This window comes from Oryx dammah, unplaced genomic scaffold (genome assembly GCF_014754425.2).
Source record: "Oryx dammah isolate SB20612 unplaced genomic scaffold, SCBI_Odam_1.1 HiC_scaffold_24, whole genome shotgun sequence".
NCBI classification, from domain to species: Eukaryota; Metazoa; Chordata; class Mammalia; order Artiodactyla; family Bovidae; genus Oryx; species Oryx dammah.
In genome coordinates this window covers 28,953,720-28,970,978 of record NW_024070208.1, presented here as the reverse complement: position 1 = coordinate 28,970,978, position 17,259 = coordinate 28,953,720, and the positions used below count along the sequence as shown (strand labels likewise).

The following is a 17,259-nucleotide window of genomic DNA, read 5'->3' as shown; positions in this document are numbered from 1 at the left end:
AGGCAGAGGATAGAGTGAGTGCAAGGGCCCTGGGCTTGGGCTGTGTGAAGAGCAGCAAGGAGGCTGCTGTGGTCAGAGTGGACGTAGTGCTGGCTCTTTTTTTAAAAATATTTATTAATTTGGCTGTGCCAAGTCTCAATTGAGGCACTCGGGACCTTTAGCTGCAGCATGTGGGGTCTTTAGTCACGGCATGTGAGATCTAGTTCCCTGACCAGGGATGCGACATGAGCCCCCTGCATTGGGAGTGTGAAGTCTTAGCCACTGGACCATCAGGGACGTCCCTTAGTGTTTATTCTTTGTCACTGGCATTTCAGAAAATGTAACAGAAAATCAGGTTGATTCTTTGCTCGACTTGCTCTGCTTGGTTTTGCTTTTGTTCTTCTTGTTAACTAAAAGTATATGAGAAAAGAGTGTTTTGGGTCTACTAAGCCTGTATTAACTGGCTGTGGAGGTGATTCCAGGGTGTGTGTGCATGCTCAGTCGCGTCCGACTGTGATCCCATGGACTGTGGTCCACCAAGCTCTTCTATCCATGGAATTTTCCTGGGAAGAATACTGGAGCGGGTTGCCATTTCCTCCTCCAGGGAATCTGCCTGACCCAGGAGTTAAACTCGGGTCTAGTGTCTCCAGCGTTGGCAGGTGGACTCTTTATCACTGCTGCCACCTGGGAAGCCCATTTATGTATATATATCTACATATATACATGTTTGATGAAATTAGGAGAGCAGTCGAGACATACATTTTTATGTTTAAATGTGAGAGTGAGAGTCATCTACCTGATTTTAAAAAAACCTTTGTAGCCCATGATGCAGTCTGCTCTAAGCAGTCTCAGCTGCAGGTGCTATCGTTTTCAGCCTCCAAATAGGCAGCAGTTGGGTAAGGGCCAGAGTAGTTAGGAATTGGAATAAGAGCTCTGATTCTTCGCAGGATTCCCCACACCTGTGTTAAACTACCGCAGGTGTGATCACATTGGTGCAAACAGTTTTATAAGCAAAACCCAGGGGAGGGGGCGGCCAGGGGAGATGCCAGTCTTCTTTCACGCGCAGTGGGTCTTCCCCTGACCTCCCCGTAGCCAGCTTCTGGGTACTCTGCATCCCGAGACATGTTGGGAACATTTTTTCAGTTACAAAGAAACCGTTCTCATGCTTCCAGGTGTTTCCATGTGTCAGTTTCTAAGAGGCAACCTGTGTCGGATGGAGAGCAGAGTGAGGGCGGGTGACACTCTGCAGGTGAGCCCAGCCAGGCCATGGCTGTGACCTCAGAGGATGCCAGAACGCTTGAGGTGCCAGAAGCGCAAACGCATAAAACGGTAACTGCCTCAGAGTTAGACTCTGGAATAGCACCACGTAGCCTCACTCGGTCCTGAGAACAAAGTTTGCAAATATAAGAGCAGTGTTTGGACTCATTCTTTGGCCACAGCCATCTTATTTGAATGCCTCAGTTTCTCCACTGGTAAAATTGAAAAATGTACAGACCTTCACGTGATGTAAAGATGCATTAATTAATCAGTTCCTTCTTGGAAAAGAAAGTCACGGTGAGCTGTGGTAGTCGCCCTTGGTTGGAGTCCCTTCTCTGTGAAGACCAGCTGGGTAAGTGTGTCCCAGTAAAGTTTTCTCATTGACAAGTGTTTTCAGAGCATTATAAGATTTTCACAGATCACATCCTGCATCTGCTTGGTTATTTCCAAGGGTTGAACATATGGCATTTAAGGAAACTTTGTGGTAATAGCAGAAGATTTCAAAAGTAGTCTCTGGAATTAAATCTCTGGCTGGATATTTTATAAACGCAGTCTATTCCACACTGCCATCTGATTTTTAGTCTTTGGCTTGTATGAAACAATTAGTTGTTCTCCTTTCTATTGTATCTGTGGATTTGAAGAAAGCCGCTTGACGGATGCACAGCAAAAGGATGCATTTTGTATAGTTAGTGTACTGAAGGGGATGGTAGAGCCATCGCTGGCGGGCTCACCCACAGAAATAAAGCTCAGCAAATGTTTTATAGACTCTGATCCTCCGGGCACCACGCTAGATGCTGGTGCATCAGAGTTGAGGGGCATGGTCTTCCACTTCCTTGGAGGAGCTCAAAGTTTAGCAGGGAGGCAGACTGTAAACTAATAATTACGAGACTGTGTAACAAGTGCTTTGTTGTCGTTTAGTTGCTGAGTCATATTCAACAGTCATCAACCCCATGGACTGTAGCCTGCCAGGCTGCTCTGTCCGTGGGCTTTCCTGGGCAAGAATACAGGAGTGGGTTGCCCTTTCCTCCTCCAGGGGGAGGAGGTTCCTTTGGCTGAAGCACAGGGTTGCATGAAGTTGGAGAAGTAGGAAAGGGTCTAGGATGACGCCAGAGGTTGAACTTGATCCCCAACATGATGAGAGAGTCATTGAACAAGCTGCAGCTTTAGGCAGGACTGCAAGACCAATGAGAGGACTGTTGCATTGAGCCTGGCAGGGAATCATTAGGACCTGAATTAAGACAATGATGGTGGGAATTAAGACAATGATGGTGGGAATGAAGACAAGAAGATGGGGACAAGAAATATGTAAGACGGAGAATAGACAGGGCTTGCTGAGACTTTGGTTGTAGGGGTGACTAGGAAGGGGATTCTTGGCTTTCTAAACTTGAGTGGCTTTGTAAATGGTGGCGCCATTCGGGCAGTAAAGGAGACAGCTGGAACTGGTGGAGGGACAGGGTGACTTCAGATTTAAAGATGTTGAATTTCAGGCACCTCCAGGGTATCCAGGTGGAGACAGACAACAAAATGTAAAGAGGTACCCTGTATCAGCAGGAAGAGGAGGTGTAGAAATATTTAGGAAACATATAAAGGTTTAGAAGAAATTCCCTAAGCAATATTTCTGAGTGGCACAGTGGTAAAGAATCCGCCTGCCAGTGCAAGAGATGCAAGAGACGTGGGTTCGGTCCTTGGGTTGGGAAGACCCCATGGAGGAGGAAATGGCAACCCACTCCAGGATTCTTGCCTGGAAAATTCCCTGGACAGAAGAGCCTGGTGGGCTACAGTTCACGGCGTTGCAAAGAGGTGGACGAGACGAGCACACACTGGAGGAAAAGGTCTCAAATGGAAGTCTGAGTTACTCTTACCATTGAAGGGATGGTTGGAGGAGGAAGGAGCCTTTAGGCCATGAAACCAGAGGTAGAGGGAGAACAGAGGAGGCTGATAGCACAGAAGCCAAGTAAAGTCAAAATGTCGAAAGAAGAAGACTGATAGAGCCAAATGCCGCCAAGAGGCCAAGGACGGTGAGGACTAGAAGGTTCCCTGGGGTCTGGGCAATGGTGGTCCCAGCACACTTACTACCAGTGAGCTGGAATGGCAGCAAATTGGAGAGCAAGGGAGATTAGGAAGGGTCTTGAGAAAGTGTGTGCATGTTTAGGAAACTTGGCTATCAGGAAGACAGGGTGGTTCCTGGTTTCATCAGGTGTGGCTGAGTCCCGGACAGCCCAGCTGACCATGTGTGGCAGGGCATCCTCCATCAGTCGTCAATTCAGCAGGCTCCTGGCAGCGTGGTTTTAGAGGATAAGCGTCAAAAGCTTTAGATTCAAAGTCAATCTCAGGCCCCTGCCTGCCACTTTCTAATACCTCCTGCTACTCCTAAGTAGAGAAAGTTTCAGACTCTCACTAGAGATGTTCTGGCCTTGATGCTTTGAATAGGACAGGTGTGGCCCAGCTCCACGGAGGACTCGCTCCTTATCGTGTGACAAGGAGCGCCTGGCATCCCACCTGAATGGGCACCTGGTGATTTGTAAGAGGGCGCACGATTGCATCCAGGCAGTTCTCCCAGTGCTGGGACCTGGGGTGAGTCCCTTCCAGCTTAGGCTTGGGTTTTCCATCCATTATGAGTTTATTTGACTGGATGACGTCTAAGACTCATTCCTCCAGGTCCAGCAGACTTGGATTCTGCCTTCAACGTTTGGCTTTTGTTTTCCCTTCCACATAACTCCCACGCTTTGCATGATTCCTAGAGTTTTCAGCCTACAACACACAGTTAAGAATGAGCCTTATCTGCAGCTGACATGGTTGGAAACTGTGGCCAGGAAATAAGAAATCGAACACCAAGAAAATCGAGACCGTTTTCTTCCATCTTACATCCCTCTTGGCTTTTTGCCTCTTTGTGCTGCCAGCTTAACTCTTCCTCTTGGCCAAAATGGGAGTTTGTTCAAACAGATATCTGGGAGCCTGGAAGATTATGGACAGCTCCAATGGAGATGATTAAAGGCCTGGAGCCGCCAGTATAAAATCGCTGTGCTTTGACCGTCCTGCCATTGGTTAGAATACTTTGGTTCACTCATTTACCCCAGTAGCTGTTCATTCAGTGACTACTTCCCGAGGGCCTCCTGTGTGCTGTGATGACGGGGGTCCCAGGGTGCTGGCGTGAAGCGGCGAACACCGGGAACATGGAATCTGCCCTAGTGGAAATGATAGTCCAAAGAGAGAGGAAAGCGTATTGGGGAAAGTCGCACAGTAAAGGCACAACTGCAAACTGTGGTAAGGGCTATTAAAAGTAAAAGTGGCAATGAGGAATTTGAACAGTGGGTCCAGATTTAGACCAGGACGGCAGGGGAAGGCGTCTCTGAAGAAGTGATGTTTTGATTAATGGCAGGACAAACAGGACTAGCCAAAGAGAACAGAGAAAGCACGTGGGGAGTGGAGTAGCACTGTCTAGACTCTGAGGTGGGGGAGGGCGAGGTGGCCAGAGGATGGGGGGAGGGAGAGCAAGGGAGACGATGGGAGACTCAGGCAGGGGCCAGCTGTGCACGACCAGGCAAGTAGGGGGTCGTGGAAGAAGAGAGGAGTTTAGAGACGGGTGGGGGTCAGTGCAGCACACGCTGCTGAGATGCCATTTAATGAAAGACCGAGCAGTGTCCGCTGGCTCCTTTGAGACTACTGGTCACCTTAGCAGAAGTGCAGCCATAGGAGATAGACTGAACTACTGAAGAGGAAATGGGGGGTGAGGTGTAGAGGCAGCCTCGCTGAGACGCGAAGCCACAGTGGGCAAGTCGGGAGGAGAAGGTAGGAATGGGAATGGGAAAGAAACGTGGGATGAAAGAAAGGGTTTTGTACTGTCTCTTGTTTGCTTTTAGATGAGGGGTATTCAGCAATTTAAAAGATCGGAAGGATCTCACAGAAAGAGAAAGGTTAAGATACAGGAGACTGAGGGCATGGGGCCCCAGCAAGGGGGCAGAGATGGGGTCAGACGAGGCATCTCCTCCATCTAGCCAGAGACGTGGGATGGTGGTTTAAGGAATTCAGTGGCAGAAAAATGAGGACCTTCTGCACTGATGTCACCTGGGAGGCAAAGTCCTCCCTGAGCTGGCAGGAGGGGAAAAGGCAAGCCCTGACAGCTGCAGAGAAAGGCAGAGATGGGAGCCCTGTTCCCCTCATGCTCTCCAGCTCCGATGGGGCAGCCTGGCTCCCTGCGCCTGCTGGCAGGGCTCCTGTCTGCTCACCGTCTGCCCCACCCATGGGGTCAGCATTCTCAGACATATCGAATATATTAGGAAGGCTGTTGTGATTTTGTTTCCTGGGATTTAATGCCATATTGCACCACTTGATGTAATTTCCTTACAAATCCAGAGTATTCTGCCAGGGGAGCACTACATTTGCTCTGGTGATTTTTCTTCCCTGTTTTTCATCCAGTTAATTTCATGACGCCCTCCGCTCTGTGTTCTGACTGTTTTTACTCTTGAAGTTGCATATACCCTTTTGCCTGCTAATCTGAAAAGCATACAGTTTTCTGTCTTTTCTGGTTGTTTTGTGTAACTACGTCTCACAGTTCAGTCTGCCTTCCACCTCATTTTTATAGAACACGTTTTGAAGCTGGACTCTTTGCTGCAAGCCCACTTGTGAAAATATTCACATACTTTGCCTTGTGTAGTTTTTGGCTTCTCCCTCTCCAGATTACCTGCTCCTGCCTCCCCGTGATTAGGAGCTTTGAAGCAACTCTTACAGTGCGAACTAGAAAGTCCACTAGATCTTTCCTTTCCTTCCCTCTTCCCACGGCCTCGCTGCTTTCTCCTCGGGGCTTTGTCTTCGTTTAGCTTCCTCTCTGGGTCCTGTGCTCGCACTCTTCAGATCCCTCTCTGCTCCAAGCACCCAAGTCTTCACCTTCCTTCCAAGGACAAGAAGCAGGGGTACCTTCTTGGAGATACATACGAGTCATCTCTTTTGCAGTTCATAAGTCCTTACTGAGTAGCTACAGAGATAATGACGAATAAGGACGGGAGTAAACACGTAGTGAGAATTTCCCTGATAGGTGCATTCTTTCTGCTCTGTGAACCATTGTGGTCATCCTGCTCCAGAGAGCGTTGGTCCTGGTTTATAGACAGATGAACAAATCCCAGAGATGTTTGTGACTTCTCGAGACCTATTTTAGAGCCAGGACTGGAAACCATCCTTCCTGGCCCAAAGTTCAAGGGGGCGGGAGGTTATCATTGTATCGTCTGGACACTTCATGAGAGAGAGGCCCCATGACAGTCCTTGACTTGCACCGGTATCTTACAGTTGCTCTGATGTGAGGGTGGCTCCCTGGCCATCAGGAGTCTTTAGTCCTTGGGTCCAGGCAGGAATCTCCTTCACCACTAGGTGGCGATGTAGCAGCATCGCAAGTGGTCCCCACGCACATGGAAACGTTAACTTGGGGACAAGCCTTCTAGAGCTAAGGCGTTCGAAGTTTTTTTTTTTTTCTTTTAAAATAATTTCCTGACATAAAACTAACCATTTTAAAGTGACAATTCAGTGTCATTTAGTGTATTCACGATGGTGAGCAACCACTACCTCTATTGCTCTGCAGAACCCCTTAAGTGTTACGCAGATTCTTAACTGGGGAATTCTCCCCAATTCCCCCTTCTGTATCCCTGGCAACAGTCAATCTGTATTCTGTCTTGATAGATTTGCCTATTCTGGGTGTTTTTCTAAATAGAACCGTGCAGTATGTGGCCTTTTGTGTCTGGCTTCGTTCTCTTAACGTGATGCTTTCAAGGCTTATCCGGGTAGCATGTGTCAGTTCTTTGTCCCTTGTTATGACTGAATAATATCCCACCGTATGGATGTACAACAGTTTATCTCTTCATCCACTGATGGACATTTGGGCTCTTTCCACCTTTGGCCATTGTGAACCACGCTTCTATGAACGTGTACTTGAGTCCTCGTTTTCATTTCTTTGAGATATATACCAAGAAGGGAACTGAGGAGTCATTTGGTAATTGTGTTTTTAACTTTTTGAGGAACTCCTAAACTTTTGCATAGCAGCTGAACCATTTTGCATTGTCATCAGCAGTGTATAAGACTTTATTAACTTTTTTTGACCGTGATGTGTGAGAATGTTACATATTGTATATAGCAACCCTTGGTTATAGATGTATATGTGTGTGTGTGTGTGTGTATAATAGTAGTTTTATGAAACTGTGCTCAGCTTATTACTGCATGATGCACTCAGTGTTCTTCCTGTTCTATTTTAATAGAAAAACAGGCTGGTTTCAATCCACTAAATTAGTTCCACAACTCAAAGCAAAATGAAATCTTAAAAAATTAGCCGTTAAGATCAGAGTACTATTCCAAGTGTAAAAAATAACTTATCTCCTTTCCATTTGGATAGTCAAAGAATTTAGGTCATCCATTAATTTATCAATGCACAAGCTTGGGGGAGAAGCTTATTTAACTTATGAAAATGACATTTTATATAGTATATTCTTGAACATGGACAGTTTAGATCATATTCAAAGATGAGTTGTGTTGCATGTACTTGACAATGTGAGGATTTTAATTAGATGGTATTCTATAGTCAAGCAATAAATCTGAGTGTCGTACCTGTGGTTTCTAGGAAAAGTCCTGTGATACTTGTGATTTTCACTTACAAATAGTTCTTTATCGCTTGAATATTTCATAGTAGAGTTAAGATACTGCAGGGTGCAGTGGGGATGACAGGAAGAACAAGTGGTAGTAGAGGAAGAAAGGAGTACAATCAAGAGAATTGGAAGACAAGCAGGAGAAGCTTATCTAATGTGCAGCAATACTTTATTACCGTCTTCAAGAATCACCTGAAACTGAGCTCTTCTGGAAGATCTGGTGTTTTGGGAGCAGTGAAAGCCAGTGGTTAGAGGAAATTCTGTTAACAGGAGTGAAGGACTGATACAAGCAGGTCCATGGATACGACTGTGGGGGTTGATGGGCTGCTGCTGCTGTGGCTGAGATGGGAAAAAATTCTGTATTACTTTTCATTAACTTCTAAGTGAAATCTTCTGTTTTCTTTAATTACCAGTATAGGCAATAAACCTGGTGTTAGCAGTACCTTCAGCTTCACTACCAACTGAAATCAGAGAGAGTTTCATCCCATCACAGTTACTTTAGGTCAATTTCAGCATTGTTTATGTTCATTGTTTAAAAATGATAACCATTAAGCTCATCTCTTGATTGTGTTCAGTAAGCTATTAAAGAAATGGTTATATACAATACCATAATTTAAAATAATTTTATTTTTAAAATAATTTGATAGCTATTTTGAAATAACTGATTCTCCTTTCACACTGCTGGTGGGGATGTAAATTGGTGCAGCCACTGTGAAAAACCTCCAGTATGGAGATTCCTTAAAAAACTGAAAATAGAGCTACCATATAATCCAGCAATTCTACTCCTGGGTGTATATTCAGAGAAATATGAAAACACTAGTTCAAAAATAACTAGTTCCCTTATAAGCCCATGTCTTTGATCTCATGTAAACACATTCTGAGAAGGAGTCACTGGGCTTTGCCAAAGGGATTTGTGCCCCCCAAATAGTTCAGAACCCCCTAGAGCTGTCTTCCCAATAAGGGAGGCAGTACCACATGCAGCTTCCAAGCACGGGGGCTGCTGTGGCTGGTCCAAGCTGAGATGCACTATAAAATACGTAACAGATTTCAAATATTTCATGCAAAAAGAGAGAATACTTCACAAGTACTTTTTATTGCACACTGAATAATAACATTTGGGTGTGTTGGGTTAAATAAAATATATTGAATCTCACCCATTTATTTTTACTTATTATAAATGTAGGTACTTGAAAATTTTTAATTGCTTATATGGACATCACCTGCCTTGTGTCAGATGTGAGCGCCAATCCTGGCTCGATTCACATAACCAGCTGTTACCTTCATCATTGTTATTACTGCTACTCCAGCATGTCTAGCTGTCAGATCTCCATCCATTGGCATTTCCTCGTCTCTAAGAGTAAATGGATCTTCCTGACCCAGGGATTGAACTGCATCTCCTGAGGCTCCTGCATTTGCAAGCAGATGCTATACCATGAGCGTCACCCGGGAAGCTTAGAGAGCCAAAAGGGAGAGTATTGCTATGTTCATTCCAGAGTCAGCCTTCTTCCTAATACATTTCTTATTATCAGAAATGCCCACCATCTTATTGTACCCATAAACCCAACGGAAGCCCCGCAGTCTTTATCCTCCTTTACTGTTCTGCTACTCAACATTGTAAATGAACAAAAAATTTTAATTGTATACATGAGAGTAACATACCAAGATGATGATATAAGAATTCATAGGCAAAGTGATATATATTTTTTAATTTAAAGAAAGAGAAAAGGAGAAAATCCAGGGGATATTCCCTTGGAGATTAAAGAAGACGGAAATAAGTCTTGAGGTAGGGTGGAGTCCCAGGCAGACATTGCCACTCATCCTGTATTTATCCAGAGAGGCTGAAGTGGCATTTGGAGAAGACCCAGGCAAACCACCAGCAGATTCCTGGAGTTTGGAAATGGCCACTTAAATAGCAGGACAACCCTGGTGTGTCCCTAAAGTAAAAAACCCAGCAGGCTTTGTTCAGTAGCTGGGAGGGTGACAGTGTTTAAGAGGAAAGGAGTGAGGAGGGACCTCCCACCCTTTTGTTGGTCTGATCCATAAACTGATGGAGCTCTGAGCATCTTAACACTGGTGCCCTGGGAATACAAAGCCCTTTCATCTACAGAACCTCCTCTGAGATCATGAAACAACTTTGTGTAGACAGCAGATGCTCGCGTATCACGTGTATCTTATGGATGGGAGGGGACTAGCTCAGACGCACAAGTGGCTCGCAGTGGTCGTAAACGGGGAGAGGGGCCGACCGTGGGTTTAGCTTTCTCCATAGCTAACACTGTGGGGGTCAGATTCACGACCTCCCACCTCTTGTTTCCCTGGGCTTCTCAGAGTGACCTCACCCTCCCTGACCGTCTGCAAAGATCATTATTCTCCCTTCTGGCTCCTAAGCATTGGTATCTGCTCTCCCCACCAGCCTGTTAGTTAAGCTGTGCCCTTCCATCATTCAGCCAGTTTCTAACAGCCCCACCCTCCTACACAAAGCGCTGCCTGTCTGGTCGGAGCAGGGTGGCGATTTCCCCACCCTTTCTAAAAACATGCCTTGCGAGACTCTCTCCATCCTCCAAAATACACTCAACCCTTCACAGTTACGTTTCCTACCACGTTTGAACTGAGCCTGTGCAAGGAGCATCTATCTAATGTTGGTGTTTTCTCGTTCACCGCTGTTGGGCCCAGACCCCAGTGTACTACAGGCAGGAATCGGAGGGTCTGAACCACACGGCCCCAGGAATAGATGGTCATTTTGAATATTTAGTCAGTGATGCTCAGTGAGGCAGACTCTTATTTTTTAAGCTCTATTTCCAAATGAAGGGATATTCTGTATATCTTTTAATTGCTTCATTCAACTCTTCTTAATCTCAGTGGTGATAACCTGGCTTTGTGTTAAGTGCCAAGTCACTTCAGTTGTGTCCCACTCTTTGGGACCCTACCTGCCAGGCTCCTCTGTCCATGGAATTTCCCAGGCAAGAATACTGGGGTGAGTTGCCATCTCCTCCTCCAGGAGATCTTCCTGACCCAGGGATTGAACCCATGTCCCTTATGTCTCCTGCACTGGCAGGCAGATTCTTTACCACTAGTCAGCTGTAGTTTATCCCTGGTTTCCAGGATGTGTCTAGTTGTTATAGTTTTATCCATTTTCCTCTAACCTGATTAAATCACTTTGATATTGTCTCATTCGGTTCACAATAGACAACACTATCATTTTCATATCGATTTATTTAATTCCCAATTATTTTTTGGTCCTGTGTCAGCTTCTCCTACTCCGAAGCCAGTATGTGCTCTATATTGGATATTTTTGATGTTTATCAAAACATAGTTGAAAAGGTGAATCTTTTGCCAAATCTCAAAGAATAAATGCCAGAGATTTACATGAAATAATTTATTGCCCCGTGTCCTGCTTTCTTCATGATGTGGCTCCTCCCCATAGGATGGAGAAGCAAAGGCTGGCTTGCCCAAGAGGTGAGGCAGTTGAGGATAAGAACCAGCGTCCTTCATTCAGCAGAGATGTGTCCAAGGTCATAGTATCAAGGTCAAATTTAGGAGCACGATAAAGAATTTCCTGATTTCCAATCATTCAGCTATTGTTGGTAGGTAACTGTAAGTATGGGACCCTACCTAGAAGAAGGAACAAAATTTCAGCATATATAAAATGTTAAGTAGTATGGATATAAAAAATAATCAAAACTTCTGACTTTTTTCCAATTTCATTGACTTTGTATAGATTTCAGTGACTGTATACAATAAATGGTGCCTTTGAGGAAAAGTTGATCTGACCCTTATGACTTAAACTCTCATATTTATTTTTATGCATGAAATTGGGAATATGAGTGGGAAGTACTCAATTTTTATCACTAAATAATGGAAGAAATAGCTTACCATACTCAAAACTTTTAATGTAACTATGAGAAGGCTCCTTTTTGGTTTGTTAAATTACCAGGCTTATGGGGAAGAACCAACATTTTCTTAGTTCTCATTTAGATGGCAAATAGTGTTTGGGGAAAAGTGATGATTAATATAAATAAAACTTTTTTTACTTTAAATATTATTGTGCATTTTTGGTAAATAATGATGTGCTAAGCAAATGTCATTTTTCACTTCTTCAGAGAAGATTTAAATATTTTATAGCAAGTGCCATTTTTTACTTAACAAAGGGCTTAATATTTTATAACCTTACATTGTTAGCTGTTGAAGCTAGTTATATTGGAGCTGTTTGCATCTCAGTGTAAATGGTACTTCAGGTTGCTGGTGGTATATGAAAGAAGAGTAGGCAAGTTATCAGTGCCTTTGTGATAAAGGTCAGAGGAGGTAACCTTTCCACATTTTCTCTTTACATGCACATCTGTCTGAACAATATTAAATACATGTGCCTTATATTTACTCTGCAGAAATTGAGGTCAAATCTTTATACTTGCAAAATATATATGAACCACAGCATCTCTTGGGTTGGGCTCTAGGTTAATAATATCCAAACATGCAGGCCCTACCATGAGAGGTTAACAGGAGGAGTAAATTAGATAAATATTGAGCAGACACTAAGCTAACCAGAACCTCTGCTCAGCTTTACCCTAGGCACTGGAAGTTAGCAGCACTAAAACACTAAATAATACTTTTTGTATGTGTATATTTAAGCTTTCTTTATCTTTGCAAAAATTCAGCCTTCCCTCAGTAGCCAGCAGAGGTGGGTGGCTAGAGGGCTGGACCCTCTGTGATGAGCAGGGTCCCTCTCTGCCCCTTTCTCTAACCTGGCTCTGGAGTGAAGGGGGCGTTTTGTGCTGGGTGTTCTGAGTTCATTGCCAGCTGTAGATGGCTACTTAACAGTTGTCATCTTCCTGTGCCTTCACTTAATTCTCATAAAGAACTCGTGTGATAAGGGCTATTTTACAGACAAGGAAACCCAGGCCACCAGATAGATACCCGTACCTTAGACCCAACGTCCAGTCCTTTGTCGCATCCCCTGGTTCCATGTGAAACCCCTTTGTGTGGGAGAGGTGAGTGAAGAAGAAAACTGGGTTTTGCTGCTGTTTTTTAATGAAAACAATTTTAGGAGACACGATTTTCCTTGTTTATGTCTGAATCTGTGTAGCAACAAGCTGCCTTAATGAAGTTCTGTCGTGTTCAAAAAAAACTTAAATGTCTTTCAATTCATTTCAAAGAATTATTTGTACTGGAGAGTAATGAAGTAAATGTTTTCAAAACTTGTAGAATCTATTTTTGGGAAGATTTGTATATGGGGTTGAATTTTTTTTTAAAGGAATGATTATCATATTTCATGTTTATGAGATGAACGTTTCTGTGGCATCACTTATTTCTTTCTCTAATTTCTCAGCATAGGCTAGATCAGCCCAAATTATGCACAGACCAAAATAGCAGCTTGTGATTTATGTTGATCATTTGTTCTTTAGATCGTCTCTAAAAGGTCTCTTACTTCTACTGCTTAAAGAAAAACAAAGCCCTTTCTCCACAGTTGTCTCCATTGATCTCAGCTGCTGTCTTGCCAACTCAGTCCAGGCGATGCTTAATTTGACTTGCAATTGTTCTTATAAAGAAGCCACGTGTGGAATGGTAGGGATGTGATATATCTGGTGCTGTTTTGGAATTTGAAACTCCAGACCAAAAATTGATAAAGGAATTTTTTCTTGCATTAAGTGGTTTTCCTTTGTTTCCTCAGGACACTGGTAAGACATTTCTCCTCTGCCTCATACGCTCTGTGCATGCATGTACATGTCACTTTGTGACAATAAGTAACACGTGTGTAGCCACGTGCAGCCATCCACAGGGAAGGGGGCTGGATTCCAGTGCCAACCCAATCAACTCAATCAGACGCTTTCAAATCATTAGGTAATGGCTCGTCACGTTGGCGAGCATCCAGATGGTTTGCCTGGCTTTGTTTTTGCCTTTTTTATTTTTTTGAGCACCACACATTTCAGTCTCAAAATTCTCAGAAAAGGGAAAATTAAATATGAATTAGAACAGAAACCAATTGCACTTCTTGGTGATAATCAGAATCCAGGCAGGATGTGAAATGCTATGGGTTGTAAAATTTAATCCACGAACCTTTTACCACCTTCATCTCAATGCCACCCAGCAATCTGGGGCCTAAGATGACCACTTGACCTCTGCCTCCTTGATACATACTGTGTTCTCAGTTCCTGCGGCACCACTCCAGGCTACCTTCAGTCTCTTAGGAATCTGGATCACAAAAAAGCACCCTTCTGGTGGGTTGGGGCTTCCCCAATAGCTCAGCAGCAAAGAATCCTCCTGCAGCGCAGGAGACAGAGGAGATGTGGGTTCTGAGCAACTAGGCACGCACCTGTGGGTTGAGTAAAGGGTGGATGCAGCCCCACCCCAGGCTGGACACAGCCCGTTACCACCCCTTTACCAGCTTGGAGAGTGGAGTTCAGACTAGATTTCCACCCTCCCTTGCCCCACCCCTACCACAAGTCAAGCATCCCTTAGACAGAATACAACCTGTGCAAGGAATCAGATCAAGGTGAAAAATGATGGCATTCTTCTCTAGATTGCTTTTGGGTTGGGCTTCAGCCCCCAAGGAACAACTTCCTCTGGCCTAAAGCTGGACAGGAAGGCAGTGAGGAATCCTGGAGAGCCAGGGGCCCAGCTGAGAATTTTAAAAGTTTTAACAGGAAGAAGAACCTTTAGGATTGTGTCCTGAAATGCCCCAAGACACTATCAATACAATGAGCTCTCTTTCCAAACTCCTTACACAAAAGACAAGCACCCCACCAAGAATTCCAAGCTTTCATCCGTACTATCTTCGTTAGTGATAACGAAGGTCTTGGCATCTCTTTCTGAACTTTCGCTAAAGAAGCTGGTAAGCATGATTCTGGTCTTGCTTATGATTGAAGTAAATACATATAATTTAGAATAAATGACTCAGGCTCTAAAATTTGCCAGGCCTCAATTTTATCAGCTGTATGATTTTCACCTTTGACCTTATTTTATGCCTCTTTAAACCTCCATTTGCTCATCTGTAAAATGGGGCTATTAATAGCACTTGTCTTCGGGTGAAGATTAAATATGATAAAGTAGGGACTTTGAGTGCAATATTGTGTGCATGCGTACTCAGTCACTTCAGTTATGTCTGACTCTTTGCAACCTCATGGACTGAGCCCACCAGGCTCCTCTGTCCATGGGATTCTTCAGGCAAGAATGCTGGAGTGGGTTGCCATGCCCTTCTCCAGGTGACCTTGCTGACCCAGGGATCGAAACTGCACTCTAATACTTTTCAATAAATGCAGATGGTGTCATTAATAGTTATCACAGTCTCAGGTCACTTTCTGACTCCCTCCTCTCTCTCTGATACCATTTCCCTAAGGCCTCCCGTTTTTCCTGTATTTCTGCTGCTTTTCTCTTGGCCCCCAACATTGCTGCCTAATTCCTAAAGATTCATGTTCTCCTAAGATTCTTAAAGAAGGGTTCCTCTTTTTACAGATACAAAAGCTGAAATAGCTTTAGTTCATCTTAAATGATGACTGACGTCTTTTAAGAAGCCAGGGGTGCCTTCAGATTTTGTATTCTAAGTACCTCTGTCCAGGTGCCCATTCTGACTACATTTTTAAAGTAAGTACTCCACCCTCACCTACCTAGAGAGAGGAAACAAAAGGATAAATGTCTTATCCAGGCTTGCAGCAGGTGTCATTCTATTTGATTTTCAGGGCTTTCAACAAAACAAAAGGCCTTTTCTGTTCTTTCACAATATATGCTCTCTTTAAAGGTACTTGAATGAGAAAAAAAGCCTACACCGACCAGATTTCTGGTTCTAATGGACAATAACTGGGCTGTTGGTTGCTGATTCATCTTCACAGGGAAAACTAGATGCCATTAGAAATATTTTTTTTCTAAATAGCATTTAAAATTTTATGATAGCTTCCTCTTGAAATACTGTATATGAGTGGCATTCTCAACAAATTAATACGTTTAATATGATAGTCACGTGTATTTTTAACTCCTAAAAAATATGTTTATAATAGGAAAGTTCGATTCTAGAGTCCCTAAGAGTTCATAATAAATGTCAAGGTAACAAAATTTAATTGTTTACTCTATGCAAGGCACTATGCCGAACACTTTCATAATGTCATTTAATCCTTCCAGCAAGTCAGTGAGATCAGTACCACTATAATCCCCACTTTACAGATGAGGAAATTAAGGTTTAGTGAGGTTAATAGCTTGCCCTAGATCTTATAGCTAGAAAGTTCTGAAGAGTTTTGAGAGGCTTTGTGCTTATTAACTCCAAGACACCCTGAAGCTTTCCTGTTCATTATTGCCATCCACAGTGGGGGAGGCACCAGAAATGGGGGCATGGATATTAGTTTTTGTTCTAAAATGTAACAACCAATTAGGTAAATCCTTTGGGTCCTGTTTCGCCTAGAATCCATATATTCAAAGTACAGGTGATAAAACGAAATTAGCTCATTAACTCTGGTAAGCATGTAAATGAAAACTAAGTCAGTCTGAGGACACTTTAAGAGAAGATAGTACTGATGAATGGTTGGAATTCTTGGTGGGGTGCTTGTCTTTTGTGTAAGGAGTTTGGAAAGAGAGCTCATTGTATTGATAGTGTCTTGGGGCATTTCAGGACACAATCCTAAAGGTTCTTCTTCCTGTTAAAACTTTTAAAATTCTCAGTCTTAGAGAAAGTATACTCCCTGCCATTTGTCAAATGAACAGTTAATCCGGGTTGACTTTTGAGTGGGGGAGGGGCGCTCAGATTTTTTTGTGAAATAATTATTAGCATAGTTTATCAATCCCATTGCAAAATGTTGATCATAAATGAACTGGGGATGGGGGTAGGATTCGTGGTTTATAAGATTGTTTAGGCATATCCCACCTGCTCAAACGTCGCCTGTCAAGATTAAAGTATTGCCTCCAATCCCCTAGCCAAGCTAAATAACAACATGAAACCAAACTAAATGAAGTCAAGACACCTGATAACAAGATTTCATGGAGGAAAAAAGCCATTGTGCAGCCAGGAATACAGTGCGTTTGCTTATCTTTTTAATACAAATAAAAAATAAGCTTTATTGGGCTCGGGGATTTTTAGAATACACAGGCTTGCCGGATGCATCGTGGAGCCTGGCGTTCTGTACACGAGCTTACGTGGCTGGTACTGTCCCCTTCGGATGCACCCGTTGGTAGGGGGGGTGGGTTTCCCTCAAAAAATGTCAGCATTTCTGGGAGGGAGCAGCACAGAAAGGAGGGGAGGGAAAAGCCCCGGCCGACATCCTGTTGTTATCAAGCTCTTCACTTGCGGAGAGGCGGACGGAGGACGCTTTTCAGATCCACCACCAGATCCAGGGGTGCCACTGGGCCGCCGTAGTTGTGTGGATTCCGGGGACGGACGCGGGTGGGGGAGCGCGGCCGGTGCACCCCGCGGGGGGCGGGGAACGGG

At 43.9% G+C, this 17,259-nt stretch overlaps 1 protein-coding gene across 3 annotated transcripts in view; it reads left to right on the top strand.

Annotated features, from left to right (window-relative positions):
* The window catches only part of FRY (FRY microtubule binding protein), a 323,252-nt gene that overhangs the window by 59,844 nt on the left and 246,149 nt on the right, over window positions 1-17,259 (top strand). The gene's annotated exons all lie outside the window — the stretch shown is intronic.